At 40.3% G+C, this 9,467-nt stretch overlaps 1 long non-coding RNA gene across 1 annotated transcript; it reads left to right on the plus strand.

Annotated features, from left to right (window-relative positions):
* Positions 1-13: 13 nt before the first annotated feature.
* Positions 14-4,236, plus strand: LOC125883994 (uncharacterized). Its single transcript, XR_007448623.1, has 4 exons — positions 14-606; positions 716-809; positions 2,959-3,173; positions 3,366-4,236. It is a non-coding gene; the product is annotated as an uncharacterized LOC125883994 (long non-coding RNA).
* Positions 4,237-9,467: the final 5,231 nt, after the last annotated feature.

Genomic DNA, 9,467 nt, shown 5'->3' on the forward strand with positions numbered 1-9,467 from the left:
CATGGATCAAACAAAAACCAGACTTTCACTCAGGAGGCTGATGTCCACTTCCTGTATGAATGTTGATGTTGTATGCCTCTAACGAGCAGACGCACCCAGGACACCCACCGTGTCATATGTAAACGTGAAAGTCCACTGACCAAGCTGTGATATGTGACAAGTTGGGAGTGAGAGAAGTTGCCTATTACTGCTGATTTTGTTCTTTTTGGAAAAATGTCAAATTTAATATTATGTCCTTCTGTTCTCCTGTTTGAGTCCTTCAGTCTGATACGACAGAGCAACCATCTCTGAACACCTCTGCCTTTAGATTTACATTGTTTTTTCCAATGCAGTACTTTCCGCTTAAATGTAAATGTCATAAAGTCCCCACAAATATAAATACTGTGGTAAGGTACAAGAATCTCCAGGGTGTTGAGACAGTATGTGCACCATTACTGTGGTTTTCATGTTCATTTTTCTTTTAACCTGAATGTCTCATCATGTGGTTGGAACCAACGTGAGAATTTTGTCGAAGTTCAACAGGAAGTCCAAAGACTGAGAGACACCATAAAGGAGGCCATGATCTTTCACTTGCCGTGTGACAGTTGACGTGTAACTGTCTTTAGGGTCGGTATATTGGACATTAGCTGGTGACTGTTTTAGTTGTTCACTAGTTATTTAATTTATAATTTATTAGACAGATTTTTGATTTTCTATTTTTTTTTCCAATCTCCAGATCCCCAGAATGGTTTACTGGACATCTCTGACATTCAGAGCTTTGCTTTTCTGTCCAACAGTGATGCTCTTTCTTCTGATATTTTCTTCAAAAGGTAATATATCCTGACACAATATCCAGGGCTATTACAATTTTCAGTTGTTTCTATTTTGTTTGTGTGTCATTTCCATTTATTGCTGCTTCCTCCTCCAATAGTTGAGCACGTGTTGCTGCAGTGGTAAAGTGGTTTTCTTGAACTCTGAGGTTTTTGTTTGGACCCTGGGTCCTCTTTTTAACAAAAAAACATATTTGACTTTTATTTAATTTTATGAATTTTAACTGATGATTCAGACATCTGCTGGAGAAAATAATTTCATTACTTATTTACTGACACTGATGATGGCATCCTGTACCATTCTCTCTCTGAATGAGGATATAAACCATGACATATTTATTCATGCAGCATAATACCAGTGCATTGTGGTATTTCCAGATTTTCACCTACATCAGGAGCTCAGTGTGTGTCAAAGGTCATACTTCTCTAGATATTGGGTTTTTAATCAGAAAAGTAATTAACTGTGTTGTGGATGTTTAAGCTTGTGCTCATTTGAGCTCCTTTATATACTGTTGGGTAGTTTAATTGCCAGTAATACGTCATATTCTGTAAGATCATCATGTGTTTGTGGCGTGGCCGTCCTGTTAAAGCCACGTGTCAATAAGAAATGTCCCTGGTGTCAGTAAAACAGCCTGTTTACGGCTTTGTGACGATACATTTTCCAGCTCATCCAGGAGGGTTTTTAGAGTTATTTCAATCAGGAGAGACTCAGTCTGAGGGAAATACTATTATGTCATATAGTCTTTTGCTTATTAGACCCCATTGTGGTGTTATAGATTTAAGGAGGGTGGTGAAGCTGTAGAGAATCCCCTGTGGAGTTTAGACTCTGGCAGAGCTTTTGATGAGTTTGTCCTGGGCTCTGGATATGATGGAGCTAAATGACGTGGAGGGCGCCATGACTGAGGAGGATGTGACACCTAAAATGACAGCAGAGAGAAGAACACAATCTAGATTGACAGTAGCTAAATGACTGGCTGATAGAGATCGTGGCAAACTGTGATTGGTTAACTGGAGGAGCAAACGCACATGATCAGCTGAATGGAGGAGGCGAGGGCCGTGAGATGGAAGGAGAACTGTGAATGAATGAAGCCTGACTGAACATACTAACCCTCATTTAGCTGAGGGGGGACACGAGGCTGCAGATGAATGCAGTTTCTTCACACCCTGAAGAAGGCTGTTGTGCCGAAACGCGTGGGCTGTAACCCACTTTCATCATGTTTTAACCTTTTCTATATGAAACAGCCATTTTGTAAATAAAGGCTTTCTATACATTTAAAGAAGAGTGCCTTGGATTTCCCCTTTTTTGATACATATTTGTTTATTTTACTGAAGACTACTGTTCTGGTCATTTATGCAAAAAGCACATAGTTAATTAGATAATGCCTTATTTGTATGTGTAAACATAATATTTCAAACAAATTGTAATACCAAAAAATAACTGTCCTAATATAAACAATCAACTGAGGAAGTTTCATGGTAATATCTATTCCAAGTTTGACCCTTTTCACCTGTAGTGTCTTAGTTTTGGTCTAAAAGTGTGTGGAATTTTACAATACATATCTTGCCATGTTCAGATTTTATGTTCTAGAAATTTATGCAAGGACATTTATGCAGGAAAAAACATTTTTAAGTTTATCGCAAATATTCAACATCAACACATCTGGAGATATATGGTTTTCATTGGACAGGAAGGGTATAACTGTAGGATGTAGTGGAGAAGAGGTATAAAGTTTCATAAAATGTAAAACTCAAGTAAAGTACAAGTGCCTTAAATTTATACTTTGGCACGGAGTCAATGTACTTAATTACATTTCACCACTGATAATTACCGTTTTACTCATACAGCAGTGGGGTCCATGGCAAATGTCCGTATATACACAAAACTTAAATTGTATTAAGCCAACACATTCTCACTCCAGCCTCATTACATATGTTTGGTCATGAACTTTCCATGTTGAGACATGGCGTCCAAGGTACCCTGGGTGTGTTGGTTGTTGATGTGACACCATGGACACCATGTCATCATCAGCCTGTTACATGCATGGTCTGTTTTCAAGCATCGGTTTTCAGTGACTTCGGAGTGAGACTAGGTTGGTTAAGCCTTTGGTTAAAAGACTGTTGACACAAAGGAATTCTGTTTCTATTACAGGTCAGTCTCAGGTTATTGCTCCATCTCATCCAACAGTGGGAAATAACATCATTTTGCCAAAGCACCTGAACCCTGCCGTGTCTCCTGTCTTCCTGTCTCTGGAGTGGTCAGGACCTGACCTGACAGACGTTTCACTGAAGCGCTCCAGAGTGGAACTCTCTGAAGACGGCTCCTACAGGAGCTATAATAACAGCAGTTCATCTCTCTTGCTGCTGGTAAGTAGACATACGATAATGTGTGCCTTTAAACGCTCTCTGTAAAGTAAATCTGTAGGATGGTCACATCAGTTAGTCAGCTGTGTGCTGTGCACCGACATTGCAAACACGGATACGATGCACGAGACTGCGCACTGACTCCAAACCTCCAAATGCAATTATCAAATGTTGCTTTGTGTTTTATCGTTTCAGCTTGTATCCCGTGTGGCTCTCACGTTTATGTGATTGGTTTTGGTGGTTACTGTCGTCGTCTGACTGAATGCCAAGTAAACCTTTGCCCTTGTGCCGAAATGTTCGCCTAATGTCCACCTCAAAACCACGGACTGTATTAAAGAAGTGGACGCAGCCTCCGATCTGAAAGGTGAAGCCAATGCTTGGGTGCCTTTAACCTACATCATTTCTGACAGCCAGCAGGGGGCGACTCCACTGGTTGCAAAAATAAACTGGATTGTTTAGAGGTCTTTAAGAAAATGACCCAACTTCTCGTTTGATTTATTGCCTCAGTATACATTGTTCCAATGAGTTTGTTTTCCCAGTTACTAATTTCAAGGCTTCTTCAACACAGCATGATGTTCAGTTTGTTAAACATGGTCCCATTTAGACACCATCTGTGACACCTGTGAATTTTCATCGTCAAACTAATTTTCCTACATTCCGGTGAATGTTTATGCACATTTTCTGCATCAACTTATGGTGTTAATGTCCTTAACTTTCTCAAAATATAAGTCCTCTGCTACTTTCATGTTTTTGTTGGCGTGTGGGGGGACGGATGCTCTAAATATTGAGTCCCCCCTGAAATCTATGTTGTGATGTATAAGACTGCATATGTGATACACAGTAGATTTCACACTACCTCCACCTTACAAATGTCTGTCAGTCACAACTACATGAATTCACTGTTTGAGTTGATCTGCAGACTGGGGATAAAAATGTCACTCTCTAAAAATGGTTAAACTCTTACTGTGGGTGGAATTGCTTCACATCCTGCAAGACTAATCTAGCTTGTTTTATTTTTCTCAGTCATGTATTTTAAAGTTGTTCTGATGCATTTCCTTTATCTGATGTGAACCGTTTTGTGTTGTGTGCGTGAAAGTTTTAATAAAACGGTGCTATAAATAACCCTGCTTATCTTGTTCAATCTCTAATCGGTTTCACTTCTGAGAATCTTGTTTCCTGTTTGATGATGAGACAGTCAGATACAGCCACACTGCCTAACCTTTATCTCTGACTTATTTTTGAGGTTTCCGTCGTTACAGTCAAAGTAGAGTACAGTCAAATGAAGAATAAGGAGCATAATGACTCACAGTGAACAGTGAAAACTCAGTCAGCCTGATTCTGGTCCTAAATTTGCTGTCAGCTCTCTGTCTTTGCCATACTGTACGTTAAGTCTCATTTTACATCCTGACACTCCCTCCTGTCAGAAGCATTAACTGCATGAGGATGAAAAAATTCAGTTTTGGGAAGTTACATGTTTGAACATGAGGAAAAGAAGGTAAGTCAGAGGGAATGAAAACTAGGAACAAGAGATAAAGAAACAAAGGACAGACAATGAAACATAATAAAACACAAAGAAAAGGGGAAGTGGCGATTTAAGGAAGTGCAGTTATTGGCACTTCAGCGTTGACTTTATTTTTCAGTCGGGAGGCTGCAGCTTGGATAATCCTCTGGGGAAACACATTGCCTTATGTTCAGAAATGGGAGCATGGCAGCATGCTGAATGCAAATTGCGGCAATGCCCTGTCGGTGATTCTGAGTTGCTCGGCTTTGCACTGTGGTAAGAAGTACAAAAACTGACATGTTATGAGTCTGATGGTGATTCTGTGTGTATGCAAAGTGAGAACATTTCTACGCACATACTAGTGAATGTGTCTGCTGGAGTAAAAAGTATGATCTCTGACATCACTGTGCAAAATTCTTCGGTTTCTATAAGTCTGAAAGCTTGCATTAAGTTAAGTAATGGAAATACAGATTTTTTGGTTGATTTATCTTCCCACTCTTGTCAACTTGTGGATTTAATACTAAACTGAGATCTCCCCTCAGTATAACTGTTGAGTTGCAAAGAGTCTGGGGACTTCCTTTTTCTTCATATTATTACCGCTCCCACCTGCCATAAATTACTTTAGTCAATGTGGCCCATTGTCTGTCTTTTAGTTTCTCTTTCTCTCTGTGGTTTTCTTCTGCTAAAAACAGAATGTCTAACCTGACGAGGTCAGTGTGACTTCTGTACTCGTGAGAAACAGGACGTTCACAGCATCCTGTTCTTCAAGAGGGAAACAGCATCAAGAAACTTCACCTTGCAGTGTAACCGTCTTTCATGTGAGTATAAATGTATTGGTTTCCTTTGACCTGTTCACTGCCTCATTTCTGATTCATCATAGAAATATTATTGATTTTCTTTCATCTTACTTTGTTTTTTATTATATTTCAGATCTCCAGCATGGCTCTCCTGACTGATGAAGGCTCTTTCAGGGACTTCATTGTTCCGCTCTTCCATCATTGCATTATCTTCCTCCTCCTAACGCAGTCTTCTGCAGGTAATATACATTTAAATAACTACTTATCTTGTTGTTTGTTTGAAGGCACATAGTCAGGCTTTCATGTATTGTTTCTATTGAAAACAACAGACAGTTCTTGGGACAGTACCTTTGCTGCACTTTGACGGAGGGGTTTAATTTTCTTGAGATAATTCTTCCAATTAGCTTCCCAAAATGCTTAAATGTCCATCATGCATTCTTTTATCACACGAATTGCAGATATTTTAACATATATTGTGAAAACTTTGATTACAGAGTGTAACTTTAAATCGTTGTGGGTGTCTCCATAAACAGCACAAAGGGCTCATAGGGAGACCGAACATAAAGGACACCACACCGACTATTGCCAGAACAAACTCTTAATTATTTTTTAATCGATAATACTTTAACTAAATAAATGCAAACCATAAACAAAAGAGGGATGGAGGTCCCGGCCAAAGAGAACCAAAAGTCGGGGCTGCTGGGCCAACCATGCAGTGGGCCATCGCACCCAGCAGCTCCCACACTAACTACCTAAATTAAACATCTAATCTAAACAAAAAACAAACAACGAAAACTGAGGCACGGGGCATTTTTAGGCAATTCTGAGCAACAAGCAGAAGACATTTAGGAACTTAGCAACACAATCTGCCTTTTGCATCAGCTGAGGCTTGAACTCACAACCTCTGAGACTAAGGATCAGTTTCTATCTCACTGAGCTAATTAGTCAGTGACAGTTCATGTGTAGCTTCACAAACTGACTAAGCCAGACGTGCAGGTTTAGCAGCCGTCCATGCATGGAAAAGCAGATTTCAAACCACTGTAAAAAATTCAGTTATCGAAACAAAAATCTGAAAATACACATATTGCATCTAGACAGCATGGAGATGTTGGTAATTTGTTTGTAACAATGATTGATTTGCTCCATAAGTGAAAAACTGATGTTTAAAATTGCCATTTTTACATTGACTCCAATTGTTCACATTAGAGCAAAATTCAAAATGCTGTCAAAAATTCAGTCTTTGAGATAAAATTCTGAAATTTGCCACACATCATCTACCATGACTCTAGAATTTTGTCTTTTTTCATGAACATTGAAGATTTATTTAGCAAGAATTTGCATGTATATGTTTACAGTACCGTTTACAGTCAAACATTTTGATGCACTGTAGGCTCAATTTTTGATAAATCAAAAATCTGAGAAACAAAGTTTTTGTACGACAGTCTGAAGATGCTCTGTAGCAAGTTTGGTGTCAATTGAGCAAAAATTGTGGGAGGAGATAGTTTTACAGTTTTTGAAAAAAACAGAGTGATGAACTTCATAATTTTTAATAGGTTTAAATGTACAAAAGTTTCTTCAGTATTGGGGCTACAGTTTGATGAAAGTTGTGAAGTTGTAGCACGTATGGTTGATTTGTTATGAATTTTCAAAGTTTTGAACTTTAGACGCTTGCTGTAGCGCCACCATCAGGACTATTGGCTTGAGTTTACAGCTGAGGATATCTGGCATGAGACTGGACCTTTGTGCAAAGTTTGGTGAGTTTTCACTCATGGGAAGTATGATTTCCTCAGAAGAAGAAGAAGAAGAATACCTAGGATTACAATAGTGTCCTGGCAGCTGCCCAGACCCTAATAAGAAAGGAGGTTGCACGCTAATCCATGCAACCCCCGCCTAACCAAAAGAAAGGCAACAAAAGACAGCTCTCCAAGCTGACTGGCGAATGAGTGTGTGTGAGACAGCTCCTCTCACTCTCTCGGGTGCTTTAATCAACTCCTCCCATCCTCGTCAGTCTCATAGGCTCCACCTGTCAGGAAAGTCAGATGACAGCACAGGAGGAAGAGACTCAGAGAGAGACTGAGAGAGAGAGAGAGACAGAGAGAGAGAGAGAGAGAGAGAGAGAGAGAGAGAGAGAGAGAGACACAGACTGACACGTAACAGTGGGCTGTTGGTTTGATTTAACACTTTTAAAATTGTGATGTTTGGTGATGGAGCTGTGGTTTAAGAGGTCACAGCAGGTATAAATAAAGCTGACTTGACTTGACTTTGCTGAAGCCAAATTCCTTTTCCACAAACAGGCACTGTGCAGCCTCTGCACAGCAGACAACTTATAAACATAATCATACATGTAAATATGCAGGTACCGTCTTCAGCACAGTCTGTTTCTTTGCAGGTCAGTCTCGGTTAGGCGGTCCAACTCAGCCAATAATGGCAGTTCTTGGTGGTGATGTCATTTTGCCATGCTACTTGATGCCTCCCATGAGTGCTGTTGCCATGACTGTGGAGTGGACAGGACCAAACTCCAGCACTGTCCATGTGTCTCATGATAATGTGGACCTCTTGGATCATCAAAATGCATCCTGCAAGGGATGAACATCTATGTCAAGCGACAACGTGAAGTGTGGAGTCATTTCACTGAATATCTCCGGAGTAAAACTCACTGATGTTGGAGAATACAGATGCCACGTTCAAGAACTTGATACAACCTATACTGTTCAGCTTCTTGTCCGTAAGTGCATTGTCTGTGTGTGTTAATTTTCCATGCACGTAAAGACTTTATGAACTGCACAGTAGTTGTATAGTAGCCAACTTTCACAGCAGTAGGATATGTCACCAGATGGCGTCAGTTTGTAACAGTCAGTCAGTCAGACAGCAGCTACCGTGGCAGTATGATACACAGCTGGACGGTGTCAGGTTGAAACACTGCTGGTAACAACGTAACATAGGGAGAAGGAAAATCCCCATAGGGCGGGTAGTAGAGGTGGTGTACTGGTCAAACAAACCTGGGTTTTCACCTGGGAGGCCAGTGTTTGCTTCCTGTGTCGATGTAGAGCCAAACCATGATGATTTCTAAACCTAACCATGTGCTTTTGATGACATCCTGATGTTGGTAGCAGCATCCCAAAACATCTACAGCAGACACATTTATAGACATGTAATTTATAGACACGAAAGGCTGCTGACAAAGCGGTACCATGTGACGATTTGGGATGAGAACGCATTGGTTTACTTTGCACATTTTCAACCAACGTGGAAAAACATACCTCCATCTTGGCAGTGCACAGATCTCCTTGCTCATCTCTCAACTTAAAAATTCAGGCTCAGGCTGTTGTTTGGAACTACAGTTTGTAATTCTTCGTTTTCATATTAAACATAAACCAAGATCCTGGGTTGCTGATTTCACTCCACAAATGTTATCATAAGCATATTTTAGCTGACTGATTAAACGTGATACAAGATCATTTGCTAAACAGCTGGCCACCATGTGTGTTCATTAGTCCTGTGTGATGCAGTGCATTCTGGTTGTTGTTGTTGTTGTTGTTGTAGGTTTTCTTTTTTTTAATCTCTTGAACAAAAGTAAACGCACAGCTTTTTTCTCTCTTTTCTCTGGTCATATGGCACCATGTCTCAGTTTCGTCATTGCAATCATTGCATTCGGACCGAATGCAATGATTGGTCGGAGTTTTCTCCTGTCCTGTCTGTCTTCCCCACGTGGAGGCCTCCCCTGAGTCTGAGACAACAAACAGGTTAGTAACAGGGACCCTTGTGGATATAAACTTTTCTCCATAACAAAAACAAACAAATGTGGACCACCGCTTCCACCTCCAGCCGCTCCAACAGGGAAATCAGTTGGCAAAAGAAAGAAAGGATGCAACAAGAAGTAAATTCATCAGTGCAATACAGTCGCGAGTTTCTAACAGACATTAGAAACTGCTTTAAAGATCTAACGCTACAACCAAGAGAGCTCAGGATGTGTAGCAAGCTTGGCCTGCTACGTTGAGG

Source organism: Epinephelus fuscoguttatus, linkage group LG23 (assembly GCF_011397635.1).
Source record: "Epinephelus fuscoguttatus linkage group LG23, E.fuscoguttatus.final_Chr_v1".
Lineage (NCBI taxonomy): Eukaryota > Metazoa > Chordata > Actinopteri > Perciformes > Serranidae > Epinephelus > Epinephelus fuscoguttatus.